Source organism: Canis lupus, chromosome 1 (assembly GCF_003254725.2).
Source record: "Canis lupus dingo isolate Sandy chromosome 1, ASM325472v2, whole genome shotgun sequence".
Classification (NCBI taxonomy): domain Eukaryota; kingdom Metazoa; phylum Chordata; class Mammalia; order Carnivora; family Canidae; genus Canis; species Canis lupus.
Genome location: NC_064243.1, coordinates 82,061,787 through 82,076,673, shown reverse-complemented (window position 1 = coordinate 82,076,673; position 14,887 = coordinate 82,061,787). Strand labels below are relative to the sequence as shown.

The 14,887-nt window shown below is 40.5% G+C and overlaps 1 protein-coding gene across 1 annotated transcript in view; it reads left to right on the top strand.

The window, feature by feature from the left end:
* Positions 1-9,681: 9,681 nt before the first annotated feature.
* Positions 9,682-14,887, top strand: part of LOC112644693 (glucosaminyl (N-acetyl) transferase 1) — a 49,532-nt gene continuing 44,326 nt past the window's right edge. Inside the window, exons 1-3 of the transcript XR_007400999.1 lie at positions 9,682-9,813; positions 12,749-12,855; positions 13,064-13,185. The gene's annotated coding sequence lies outside the window, so the exon portion shown is untranslated. The remainder of the gene's footprint in view (positions 9,814-12,748; positions 12,856-13,063; positions 13,186-14,887) is intronic.

Below are 14,887 nucleotides of genomic sequence, written 5' to 3'. Positions count from 1 at the left end.
CAGTTGCACACCTTATCTGTTGTTTCCTATACTTTTGCTCCAACCACCTCGAATTTTTCATTATTCCTTAAGCATAAGAATATATTTTTCCAACACAGCAGTATATACATCACTACCTCTGCCTGGGATGTGCCCTCCCCCTGATACCTATTCCTTCTTCTGAGCACCCCCTCCTTATCCTTCCAGACACAGCTGCTACGCTCCCATGGGAATGGGTTCATTCTTCTATTACGGCACTTACCAAGAAAGATTGCCATTTATCTGTTTATAAGTCTGTCTTTTCTTCCCACCCAACCCGACTAGAATTGCCTATTTTATATGTTGTACCCCTTCAAGAAGCACAAAGCAATTGTGATGGCATAGCACCCAGAAGAGCAGTGTGCTCAGCAGGTGTTCACAGTGGGGATGATGGAGAAGAAGGGGGCCATGGTTCCCAACATCGTGGCTCTCCTGAGGCTCGTGATCATGATGCTCAATTCTGCACGGGACAGAACTGAGAAAGCACAGCAGCACTCAGGAATTCATTCAGAACGAAGCATAAAGAGATAAAGAGAGAACACACACACATAGCTGGAGTTCCTGGAGATGAGAAGAGAATGAAGCAGAACAGAAAAAAATATTTGATGTAGAATAAGAATGAATGCTTGCTCAGAATAATGAAGGGGTTGGCCTCCATAATGAGAAAGCATGTCCTGTCTTCAGGAAAAAAACAGAGGAAAAAAAAAAAAAAAAAACAGAGAGAAGAAAAGTTACCGAATGTCAAGACTAAAGAAAGAATCTGATATGCTTCAAAGCAGCAAAAGCAAGTCTACAGAGGATACAACACCTGCCACATACTTCTGCCCAGCACCACTCAGCACCAAAAATCAGCATCACAGCATTTTACAGTGTTGTCAGGGAACTATGAAGTCAAGCTGCTCTATGTGTCCAACAAGAACTTAAGGGCTAGTCTACAGTGACCTACTGTCTCTGTTTACCTGGGACTGAGGGGTTACCTGGGACACAGGACTTTCAGGGCTAAAGTCCAACACATAAACGAAGGTAGCCAGTCACTGTGTATTCAACACTCATGAACCTTTCATAAAAAGGAAACCAAAATGATTTGGGGAGGAAAAAAGGCTTGTTGATGACATCTAGCCAACCAAGAAAAGAATCAAAATTAAGAGGTCAGAAATATAGAAGACTTCGTACAAGAAATGGAAAGAGGCATCGGATAGATTTATGCATAAAATTAAAATGAAACATTTATTGAAGTTATAATTCAGCACCTGTAAGTTTTTTTTTTTAAGATTTTATTTATTTATTCATGAGAGACAGAGAGAGAGAGAGTCAAAGACACAGGCAGAGGGGGAAGCAGGCTCCATGCAGGGAGCCCGATGTGACTCGATGCTGGGTCTCCAGAATCATGCCCTCTGCTGAAGGCGGCACTAAACCCCTGAGCCACCAGGGTTGCCCAGCACCTGTAAGTTTTATAAGCCTTAATGATGTAAAACTCATAATAATGCAAATAACAAATAGAGGACAGTGAAGAGGGGAGGAGGGAGAAAGGAGGTCACGTACTGTGCTGATTTATCTTTTATACTAGGAAGTTGGTTCTGTCTAAAATTGAAACAAGGGGGCACCTGACTAGCTCCATCAGTGAAGCACAAGACTCTTGATCTGAGGGTTGTGGGCTTGAGCCCCATGTTGGGTGTAGAGATTACTTAAAACTAAAATCTTTAACATAAATAAATAAAATTGAAACAAGAAAAGAAAAAAAAAACATGCTGACTCCCACTTCTTAATGGCTCTACATCATATTTTTACTGATCCTCGGAAGGATCTTCTGGAAACAAGCACACTTTACTGTAAAGATACGTTTTTTTGTTTTTTCTTTTAAAGTAGTTTTTTTTTTTTAATATTTTATTCATTTACTCATGACAGACACAGTGAAGAGGCAGAGACACAGGCAGAGGGAGAAGCAAGCTCCATGCAGGAGCCCGATGTGGGACTTGATCCAGGCATCCCGGAATCACGCCTTGAGCCGAAGGCAGACACCCAAGATATGTTTATTTGAAGTTGCACTTTGGTTCCTTTTTTTCCCTTTTAAAGAAATATTAAATTATAAACTTCCTCTGAAAAATAACATTTGTAGTATTTGCTTTTCATATTCTAGCTATGTTTCTCTCTCTATATTCACTGAGCTAGCCTATAGAAGTTTTGAGGATAGTGGTTACTAAATATTGAGATTTCTTGTCCTTAGCTGTTCAGATTTGGGATGGAAGAGGATAAAAATTCTTCCTTGTGGCTTTTCAGAATATTTAAATTAAAAAACTCCCATGATGCTTAATTTTATAGGTCAACTTGATGAGGCCACGGCACCCAGATACTTGGTCAAACATTATTCTAGATGTTTCTGTGAAAGTATTTTTTAATGAGATTAAATTTAAATCAATAGACTTCGAGTGAAGCATATTACCTTCCGCAATGTGGGTGGGCCTTATCCAATCAGTTGAAGGCCTTACAATAAAAAGGCTGATCTCTCCAGAAAAAGAGAGAATTCTGTCAGCAGACTGTCTTTGGGTTTAAATTACAACTCTTTCCGGGATCTCCAGCCTGCTGGCCTACCCTGTAAAGTTTAGACTTCCCAGACTCCTCAGGTGTCCGAGCCAATTCCTTAAAATCTCTCTCTCTCTCTCTGTCTCTTTCCCATGTATATATCCTATTAATCTGTTCTCTGGAGAATCTTGACCAATACAAGCATCTCACACACATGCATAATTTCAATAAAGTAATATCATTATTCTTTTTACTAAAAAGTTCAAACTTTCATATGAGAGAAGAGGTCCAGAAAAATTGAGGAAAATGTCCAATGGGACTTCCCTGGAACCTGCATACAGCTAGTTAGTGGTGGAGCTGAGACCAAAACCTATGAATGGCTGACTAAGGAGCTTGCCCTCTCTTCCCCTGAGCTCTCATTGTTCCTCTATAATTAGGTACTAAATTCTGAGGCAGAAATGGTAAATGTTTGGTGAATACAGAACATAAGAGGAAAGAAATGGTGAGACATTTGTAGACAGTGAAAAGTATTTCACCAAGGCGCCTGGGTGACTTATTTAGTTAAGCATCTGACTCTTGGTTTCAGCTCAGGTCATGATCTCAGGGTTATGAGATCAAGCCCTACATTGGGCTTGGTCTGGAGCCTGCTTCAGATTCTCATCCCTCTACCCTGCTCCCTAGTCATTCTCTCTCTCTCTCTCTCTCTCTCAATCTCTCTCTAATAAATAAATAAATAAAATCTTTAAAAAAAAAAAAAAAGGAAGAGTATTTAACCAAAGTGTAAAGGAGAGAATAAGCAAAATGTATCTTTGAGTTTGGGTGATTGTGAGGCAGACATTATTAAGTGAAAAAAAAAATCAAGGTATGGAGCAATATGAATATTATTCTTTTATTTTTTAAATATAAAATGTATATACATGGTCAGTTATGAAAATGAATGCACGTACGTGTTTGTGTGTGTGTGTGTGTGTGTGTGTGTGTCTGCTTGTGGGCATACCTGTTTGCAGGTAAGTAAGGAAAACTCACCCGTGTCTCCAGGAAGGAAAAGCAACCATTATGCTTCCAAGGCCTGAGCCTTCTTACCCATGAGGAACAAGAGAATATGTTTATATTGCTAAAAGCTGATGGTCCAGGGGCACCTGGATGGCTCAGTGTTTGAGCATCTGCCTTTGGCTCAGATCGTGACCCAGTCCTGGGATCGAGTCCCACATGGGGCTTCCTGCAGGGAGCCTGCCTCTCGCTCTGCCTGTGTCTCTGCCTTTCTCTCTGTGTGTCTAATGAATAAATAAATAAAATCTTTAAAACTAAAAACTGATGGTCCATTAACATGTTTTGGGCAGGTTCACCAAAAAAATGTTAATAGCATTTTGTGGGAGGGTAAGGTAAGAAGCTTTCTTTTTTTTATTTCCTGCCCTTCCATAGTGTTTGCCTTATTTCTTTATCAATTGCGTGAATTACTTTTTGTAATGATAATTCTAAAATGTAGTTTAAATTAAAAGGGAAAGGATACTCAATGTCACTGAATCATATGCTTAGAAGTGGTTTAAAAACACTTTAAAACACGTTATACACATTTTAACAAGAAAGAAAGAGAGAGAGGAAGAGAAAGAAAGGGGAGGAAGGATATCTTAGATTGATAAATGTAGGAGTAAAAACAAATGTGTAAAAACTGTGCTACTTTTCCTGAAATTGTCCAATTGTCGATGTGACGTGCGCTAGAAAGAAAAAAACATGCCACCTGGACAACTAAAGAGCTCTAAGCAAGGAAGGAAAGACAGAGCAATCTTTGGTGACAATCTTTTTTTTTTTTTTTTTTTGCCCCATTCCTACTTCCTCGTTGGTTCTGCAGGTTGGCAAACAGAAGCCCCGACCCAGCCTGCTGAGCCTAACCTTTGCAAAAAAGCATCTCTGCATTTGAACCTGGCAGGCTGCCCCAGGGGCTGCCCAGCCAGCAGCAGGCTACATCTGGAGCTGTGCCCACATTTTTATGTCCCACATATGTTATATGTTTATTTCCCATTAGGACAAAATGAAAACATCCCAGACCTGGGCTCCCTGAGGCGTTAGAAGCCTCACCAGCAAACTACCCCCCCCCCCGCCAGGTGCCTGCGGAGTAGGGACAGAAGAAGGAAGAAGGGGTGGGTGTCCGCACACTAGGCCATTGAGGAGACAGACGCTGGGCCTGACGTGGCCTGCACCGCTGGAATCATCTACCAAGCAGAGCTCCCACCCCACTGGTCAGCTGCCTTATTCTTCCAATGGCATGATGTTGAGGAGGCCCTGCCTGCCCCGCCTGCTGCTGCATTTCCTGGTCCTGCTGTGTCAGTCAGACAGGACTTTTGCACCGGATGGTCTGCACCCTCGCTGGCCCTGCTGCATGGAAGGCAGATATCGTGACAAAGTGTTTTTCTTTTCATCATGGTCAAATACACCAGGCATAGAATTGACCGTTTTAACCAATTTTAAGTGTATGCTTCAGCGGCATGAAGTACATCCACAGTATAATGCTTGACATAACCTTTTGGCACAGGAGACATTTTGAGGTATTCTACTTGATGCCCTCATTTTCCCCCAACTTTTTTTTTCTTTTTTTAGAAATTCCAAAAGAGGGACACCTGAGTGGCTCAGTGGTTGAGCATCTACCTTCAGCTGAGGATGGTCCTGGGATGGAGTCCCACATTGGGCTCCCTGCAGGGAGCCTGCTTCTCCCTCTGCCTGTGTCTCATGAATAAATAAAATCTTAAAAAAAAAAAATTCCATGGGATCCCTGGGTGGCTCAGCGGTTTAGTGCCTGCCTTCAGCCCAGGGCATGATCCTGGAGTCCTGGAATCAAGTCCCACGTCAGGTTCCCTGTATGGAGCCTGCTTCTCCCTCTGCCTGTGTTTCTGCCTCTCTCTCTCTCTCTCTCTCTCTCTGAGTAAATAAATAAAATCTAAAAAAAAAAAAATTCCAAAAGAACAGGGCACTGAACAGCCATTCACCTAGTTTCTCTGCTTGTTCACATTTCCTTCCATTTCTCACTCTCTCCCACTCTATAGACCACTCTGGTTTTGCTGAAGCATTTGAGCTTAAGTTGCAGATACTAACCACCAGGAGTTAGTGCAGACCCCACAAGTAGAGGGTATGCTCCCCAACAAAACTGCCTTCACTTCAAATGTCAGCTGTAAATTCAGGGGGTCCTCAGGCCACCCACACTTTGCCCAATTAGCTGCAAATTCAAGGATTCGTAAGACCCCCTTAAGTTCAATAATTCACTGGAATGAATCACAGAACTCAGAAAAAGTGCTATTGTAGGGAGGAAAAAATAATTTTCCTTCTACCTTTCTAGATTCTTGGCCAAGACCCTCCCCTCCTCCCACACACACATAATAAAAGGTTAACAGGAAGAAAAATTACAGAAGTTTAATAACACATGTGTACCTCCTGTATACATAAGAGAGACCCAGAACTAAGTGATTCCCCCAAATGACCCAAGCCACATCTTAAATATTATCTCCAGTTAAGAACAAAAGAAACTGTAGGAGGTGGGGGGACCAGTTATCAAAGGTAATAACCTTTGATAAGCAAAGCACAGTAAACAAGGGTAAGGTTGTTATGAAAAGCTAAGTGTTTGCTTTCTCCATTGATAAGAGTTTCTAGAGATTTAGTCATCCTTCCCTTCTGGTACAGAAAGAGAGAGCTGCCCTTACAAACAGAGATTTCACTTATACATGTAAGTGTCTCTTACAAAATGGTAACTGCTACTTGTTTTCAGAGATTCTCCTAAGTCTGTGTTTTTAAGAAAGTAACCAGCTCAATGTAATCCTTATGCCAAAGGGGCATAGTTTGGGATGGCAAATTCTGCTCCCCTTCACTATACTTGTTATTATAGAGGATACAACGTGGAAACAGGTAAATGAGGAAACATATAGGGTGAGGTTCTGATCTTGAATGCAGGGCTTCTGTGCCCTGCCCTAGAATATCAATGTGTTGATATTCAACAGTGATTTCCAGTAACCAGGAAAGGTCACTGAGTTTCAGTGTCAAGATTTTTGATTGGAGTTTCATTACGTAGACATGCCTGGTTGAGTTGTTGGTCACATAATTGAACTCAGTCTCCAGCCCTCTTGCCTGCCCCAGAAAATGGGCTGGCTCAAGGTCTTGACCCTCTACATCATGTGGTTGGTCATTCTGGTAATCAGCCTCCCATCCTGAAGCTATACAGGAGCCCATCATGAGTCACGTTGTTAGGGTAAACTCAGGTACTACCCAAGGGGTTCTTGAAGATCAAAGACACTTCTATCACTCAGGAAAGGTCAAAGGTTTCAGGAGCTCTATGCCAGCAACCAGGGACAAAGACCAGACAAATCCTTTATTCTGCAACATCCACCTAGGTTATTTTGTGTCCATCTCAGTTTCTTATGTCATGAAGCCCATAGTGTCAATTTGAACTGTCAGATTTCTAATATCCAATTTGGTAATGCTTGCCATATTTCCTCTTTGTAAAGATATTTTAGCCTTTGTAATTAACAAGTAATTTTATGTGTGATATTCTAAATATCCAATTTCTCCAAAGAAGAAACTCAAAAGTTTTAATATTTATTGATAATTATTGCCTGAATCAGATATTGCAAAATGGATTTTTAAAAAGACTTTACTTATTTATTCACGAGACAGAGCAGAAAGTACAAGCAGGGAGTTGGCTAGGGGTTGGGGGAGAGGGGCAGAGGGAGAGGGAGAAGCAGACTCCTTGCTGAGTGGGGATCCTGATGCAGGGCTCAATCCCAGGACCCTGAGATCATGACCTAAGCCAAAGGCAGATGCTTAACTGACTGAGCCACATATGTGCCACCAAAATGGTTATTTTCTAATTCAGTAGTATCATTTGTATCTATTCATTTACATTTTTCTGCACAGAAGAGCTTTCTCCTTGCCCTCTACCACTCATGTTTTAAAATAATATATCATTATGAACTCATGGGATTTTTATGCTCAAGTCATCCCACATTTGGCCAGTGATAACCCCTTTGAGCTGGCTCCTGTTGTCTCATTTTTTTTTAAGAGAGGTATAGTGCACGTGCATGGGAGGTGGGGGGCAGAGGGTGAGAGAAAGAATATTAAGCAGGCTCCACGCTCAGTCTGGAGCCCAAATCTGAGATCATGACCTGAGCTGAAATCAAGTCAGATTCTTAACTGATGAGCCACCTAGGCACCTCTTCTATTGTCTCATTTTAACCACTTACTTACTCTCTGTGGTCCAACATGATATTGATGTGGCTGCAGTGATTTGGGGTCACTATATGCAGCCTAATAAATAACTAAAACAACTATCAATAGTCATATAGTAGGTGAGACAGATGGTCTTTCTCACTGAGACTTTCTCCATCACTGACCTCATTCTGTAGGTCTCACATGAGGTGGCCATCTGGACTGGGGTGAAGGATGAGTAGGTATCAGACACTAACAAAGAGATCACAAAGAGACGAGAGTAAGACCACCATACTTGCCCTGCCACACCTGCCACACCCAGCCCTTCAGGTTCATGGACTGCATATGAATCAAACAACTATATTTCTGTTCTTGATAATGGCAATTCATTTTCCATCAGTAAATCTTAAAAATATATACTTCTTATTGCAGCCATCCTTATTTTGATGTGTAATAGATATACACTCAGTACTGCAGGGGAACATTACAGGGGTAAAAAGAAGAGAAAGAAATTTTGGCTAAAAAGAATTCCTTATTCAGCTAAGAATTACCAGTTATATTTCTAGTGATTTTCTTTTAACTGAGTAGTGATTACACTAAGATTGTTTATAAACTTTCATAATAGATTTTTCTGAGGGACAAGTAACATACTTTTAAGAAGCTAAATTAGTTCTAATGTTAAAAAAACTGTCTAACTGTTCTAAGTACTCTATATTCATTCATAAATAATTTGAACAACACGGAATATAAACAATTGAAAATGAAAATCTTCAATAATTTGAATTTCTAGGTAGAAAATTACACAAACCAGGCACATTTCTCAGTCTTCACATTGAGGGCATTTGGTGTTGGACAATCCTTTGTTGTGAAAGGCCCTGTGGGGGACTCCATGAGGAGCATTGTAGGATGCTTTAGCAGCTTCCCTGGCTTCCATACTCTAGATGCCAGTAGGAACCCCCTCCAGTTGTGACAACAAAAAATGTTTCCAGACTTTACTAACTGTCCCCTGAGGAGCAAAACTGCCCCCCCCCCAAATGAGAACAACAGGGTTACAGTAAAGAAGCTCTGTTATGATATGTCTTTCCTCTTGTTTCTAACACAGTCACATTTGGAAACACCTGTTCAATGTTTATCCAGCTTAACTGGCTGTGAGCTCAACAAGGACAGTCCTGATTTGTTACTATATCTCATAGAGTCTGACATTAAGTATATGTCAGAGAAATATTTTGAAATAAATTTCTCTTTGGTTCCAAAATTTCTTCCAATCCATAAACTCAGTATAATGCACCTTTTTAAATCTAAAAGCGAAGAAATTTTTCAAGAAAAATATCTGGCAGACTTCTCTCATGTCTCCTGAACTTGAATGAGTCACTAAACTGGAAGCAGGCCATTGCCAAGAGGAGTAGGGTGGACATAGTTTTTAAAACTTGCCTCATGACCTACTAGTGGGTTGGGAAATCAAATTTGGTGGTCAGGATCATCATTAAAAAAAAGAAATAGAATAGAAGAAACATATCAAAGTATAATGCAGATCATAAAGGTGGATATTGTTTTTTAAAGCATCTTTTCAGTTTTCTATAAAAAGTATATAGTATGCACGTGTGTGTACTAAGTTGCCATGTGGAATCCATTCCTTTCTCTGAGTTACAGGAGAGAAAGTTTGTAGTCTCAGCTTTCATTCTGAGCTGGGGATAGAGCTACCCTCTGATGGCTAGGGGCCAGAGCAGAGTATAGGTCTGTTAGGAAGAAGAGATGAGTAGATATTGAATACCTACGCAGAAAAAATTGTTACATCTCTTGATATATATTTTTTCTTTCATGGTGAATTCTCTGTATTTCCCTATTTTCAGACTCCAGTTGATGAAAACATGCCATTTTGCCCAAGTCAAAGGATCACAAATATTCATACAAACATAAATCTTCTATTTATGTTCTAATCTGTCAATTAGCAGAACTAAAATACAAGAGAAAAATTATTGGCTCTCTTTTGGAGATAGGCAGCAAGAACAGCAACAGTAATCCCTGAAAATAACTGCCAGACTTAGAAAAAAAAGAAATTACTTTTATATTTCGGATAGACATCAACAGGTAAGTAACCTGACAAAATAGAATGTTTGTACCCATCCATGCAATATCACCACAGTGACGTTACTTCAAACTGTAAACGTATTCTATGAGGTCCCAGCTAATGGTTGTGTGAGCTGTCAGCCAAAGGTCTATGAAAGTAGTTATGTAGATTCTCAGAATCAAAACCTTTCAAGATAAGGAAGGAATTTTGTTGCTAAATACTGTTTCTGGGTACTTGCTTGTTAAATCAATATCTTAAGCCTCCATAGCAATGAACAGACTTAATTTCAGTCAACTTACAATTCCTAATTTTGGTATGGGGATCATTTCTAAATGTCAGGAAATGAAGACGTTTCACAAGCCTTAGAATTTGCATTTAAGCAAGTTTACAACTAAACTTGGAGGTCAAATTTCTTAAATCAAAGAGTCAGATTTCTTAAATCAAAACCTGTGAGGTTGTGTGATCCTCTGACACATGGAGAGAGTCATACATATCTGCCCCATGTTCCTTTTAGTACAAGGATGTCCTGAGTGTTCACAGCTCCTCACAGGACAGGAAGAGACTGAATTAGACTAGCAGTTCCCCAGATAAACACAATATCAAATTGGTCTGTTTCTAGTTTGGTCAGAGGTTTCAACAACAAAAGCTTCTTTTTTTGCTTTGGTTGTTTTCTTTACTGGAAAATTCGTGGGACTCGCACAACTACCCCATTTACTTGAATACATGTAGAATAACCTTTGAGGTACATTCTTTGCATCATACCTGGTTATTAGGAGCCAGTTATATTTTTGGCTGAAGATCAGATTACTCAATTGGCAGATATAAAGACATGTTTGTTTCACATCTGTACCAAAGAATGTTTAAAGTAGAGAGGGGGCAGGTATGGAAACCCAAAACAAAACAACCCACTCCAGGATCCATTTTATAGCCTAGAATAAAAATCCCCTTTTTCTCCTTCCAGATTAATCTCTATGCCAGCAAACTCTTGGAAACTTACACATAAACATTTACTTAAACTTAAGGTCATGCCGCAACTTAGTAGAAACTGGGAAATTCCATCTTTGATGGACACAGCTGTTAGCCAAGCATTTGCTGGATTTTATGATAAATCTAAAAAATTTGCCTTGAAAAGACAAATGTCATAAAATGCAGCATGAGAATACGACAGAAGTGTATAATGTCTCTCTTCTAGATTCATCCCACATGCTTGTGACTTCCAAACAACTCTGCATTTTCCTGGTTAGATTTTGCAGTGTTTTCTGTCCAATTTAAAAAACCTCCTCCTCTTCAATGTTGCTTTTCTACACTGGTTGGAGGTGTCAAGTATGGCCTTGGTGTACCTTGAGCTCTGGCATTAGAGACTTCTTCCACCCGAGGTCCAGTAAGTGCCCATCCATGCCTTTAAAATCACAGGATCACAAACACCAAGTCTGGAATACCACTGCTTGTCATAGCTAATGACATTTTTAGGGGTTTTTGGCTTAACTGAAGGAGAATTAGGGAACTAGGGAGATGGGGGAGGGATGATACATAGTAATAATGGCTACAATTTATTCCCTGCTTACCATGTCCTAGGCACCAAACAACATTTTATTTATTTATTAAAGATTGATGTATTTATTTTAAGAGAGAGAGAGAGAGAAAGTGAAAGAATGAGCATTGGGGGAGGGGCAGAGGGAGAGGGAGAAAAAATCTCAAGCAGACTGTGCATTGAGCACAGGGCCAGACACAGGGCTCAATCCCATGGCCCTGAGATCACAACCTGAGCTGAAACCAAGAGTCAGTTACTCAACTGACTGCACCACCCAGGCACCCCCGCCAAAAAGCATTTTACGTTATTTAATTTAAACTTTCCGTGTCAGTCTGGTACTATTTTTCCTTTAAATATATTAGAGCTTAGGGATCCCTGGGTGGCGCAGCGGTTTAGCGCCTGCCTTTGGCCCAGGGCGCGATCCTGGAGACCCGGGATCGAATCCCACATCGGGTTCCCGGTGCATGGAGCCTGCTTCTCCTTCTGCCTGTGTCTCTGCCTCTCTCTCTCTCTCTCTGTGACTATCATAAAAAAAAAAAAAAAAAGAATATATTAGAGCTTAAATAAATTGACCGACAATACACATCTAATATACTCTTCATGTTAGCCTTCTTGAGGATGAAGATGTTTTGTTGTTCCTCATTATATCTTCAGAATTCAGAACCAGGCTTGAGATGTAGTAAGTCCTCGATAAACGTTTACTGAATGAATGAATAGATGAAAAAATATATTAGTCAAAGTAAAAGAGCCAGGATTAAAATGTGAGTCTATTCTCTTACTCTCTTCCCACCATGTCCCATAGCATCCTCACAGGGGAGGAATGGCTGTCTTTCTAGCATGTTAGCTTCTCGAGGCTTGTGTTGGCTCCTCTTGCTGTAGGTGAGGCTGCAGAGGCCCATCCGACCGACATCTGTCGACTCTGGCTTTTGACTTTTGTCTGGGGCTACTTCCAGGTATTTCCTCCTAGAAAGTCTTATATTTTGCAAACTGAGTCTTCTTTTCCAGGGAAATGATAAATGTGGCATCCCAGGGAGACAAGTTGGTGGGAGTCAATAGAAGGATAGAGAAACCCAGGCTCAAGCCTAGAGTTTCCTCCAGGAGATGTCACAAACTTTTGAATAGAGTGAACGTGGGGATTTCCTCTTTCTGGTGGTACACATGCAGGTGGTCAGCAAGCCTTTCAACCTGCTGAGAATTAGAGGGTGGGAGGAGAAGGGAAATCACACAGTGCAAATTCACATCCAGATGAGGTAGTCGGAGGTAATATCAGTAATAACAGTAATATCAGTAATCTTTGTGATTGAAAGAGACAGTACAATTTGTGTCGTCGATGATAGGCCTGGGGGAAGGGAAAGGATCATGATGTCTAGTTCCCGTCCAAGACTTTGGTACTCAAAGAGGTAATTTTACAATCTTCTCTTTAGAATTCCATGGAGCAGAGTGTGGAGCGATCTGGGAAGTGGCTGAGCTTTCTCTCTGGAGCAAAACATGAAGATGAAGTGGAAGAAAAAATGTGGCAGAGAAGGAAAAGGTGCTAGAGCCCCAGCACCACTACAAAGGGAGAAATGGGGCTCTGGGTGGGGGTTGTGTGGAGGAGGCAAGAGGCTGCCTATTGCAATGGAATGCCATTTAGTGCGGAAGAGAGCTGTGTTTGAATTTCTATCCTATCAAATACTGGTTTTGTATTCTTCTAGTTGTTGTTATTTGAAATTCTTTTTTTTTTTTTTTTTTTTTTTTAGTAATCTCTACACCCAGCTTGGGGCTTGAACTCACCACCCTGAGATCAAGAGTCACATGGTCTTCTGACTGAGCCAGCCAGGTGCCTCTGGTTTTGTGTTTTAGAGTGAATCTCCCAGAATCGGTGAGCAAAATCCCTAACTGCCAATTTGGTCCAGAAAAAACAGTATAAAATGTGCTAACTGCCATTGTCATTCACATCTGGCTGACAGGTGGATTTTACTAACAATGCACCTTCATGGTAGCTTTCTATTTCAGTTATTCTTACTAAATATATGTTCTGTTCTGTTCTGTTGTTTTCCTGCTGCTGAAGCAGTGTGTGTAATGTCAAGAAGCATAAGGACAAGTATTTTAGTCACACAATTGAAGAGACCATTATTTAAAGATTTCATCTTCTAATTCTGGTTGCTCAGACGATGATGCCTATAGCCACTCTTCTTGTATGACTTCCTTTCCTGATACTCAGTTTCTTGCTCTGCATATTGGAGGATAAACACTCTTTACTTCGCTTCATAAGTATTAGATTCTAAATAAACAGTAGCTGTAATAATACTGGTGAGGATCACAGGGGTTCTGTGAGGCTGAAGTCTTTCAAAAGCAGAACATACTAGCGTTCTTCTGGAATGTTCAGGTGCTGCTGCTGGCCATACAGCAGAGAGAGCTTTCTTCTTCTCCTTCTCCTCCTTTCTCTTCTTCTCCTTCTCCTTCTTTTTAAGATTTTATTTAGAGAAAGAGAGAATGTGAGCAGGTAATTGGGCAAAGGGAGAGTGGAGAATCCCCAGCAGACTCCCCGCTAAGCAAGGAGCCCATGCTGGGGCTCAATCCCAGGACCCTGTGATCATGACCTGAGCTGAAACCAAGATTCAGGTGCTTAACTGACTGAGCCACTCAGGGTGCTCCCAGAGAGCTTTCTTCTTAGACAGCAGAATCAAAAACAGACTTGCCTTCTGTAACCACTGTCCTGTGAATAACTTTTTAGCACATGGAGCTGAAAAGTTTCAGCACCTTTTGCACATCTCCCCCCACTCTTTTTTTGTGTGTGTCACAAGTTTGCACCTAAAACAACACAATAACTATACACTCTCTAAGAACTGCTCTTTTGACATTATGGTTTCAGGCAAGGACACACTCACCAATTCACTTGACACAATGGTTTCTGGTCAGTTAACATCTTTGTCTACCTTATTCACATGCAACCCTGACATTTTGCTTCCTGTGAGTGAGCCAGGCAGGAAGGGTGAGGGGACAGCATCCTCTAGTCCCCTTGCTCATGTAGAGTATTGCCAAATGTTTCAAGGCAATCTTGAGTTTAGTCTTTCTTTAGTTCTACCTGTGTTTTTCAGTGCTATGATTTTATTTTTAAGTGCATGTTGAGTGTAAGATAACCACAAAACACAAAGGTTGAAAAAATGTGAAAGTATTTTTTTAAAAAGTGTACACATCCCAGACTATGACCCCCACCCCCACTTACCTCTTCTACCACCTACTCTGAAGGCTTTTCTTCCTCACTCAGTGACTAAAATAAATTTTTACTAATTTAAATTACATTTATAGTATCTACTTATTTACTTTCAATTTATCCTCTATTAGTTCTTTAGACTTGCTATCAAGGTTATATTTTTCTATTTGCAGAAATCACTTGGATATCTTGCTTGGATTGAGATAGACCATATCGTAATTTTTTTCTATTAAAATTCATGGAAATCTTTTTTCACCTAATGACTTCTCAGAGTGTGAGGGTTCATAGGATGAGTTGAAGTCTTTAGGCGTGAAGGATAGATTGGAGAGGTAAACAAATATATTTATGTTGTGTGTCTGTTATGTTC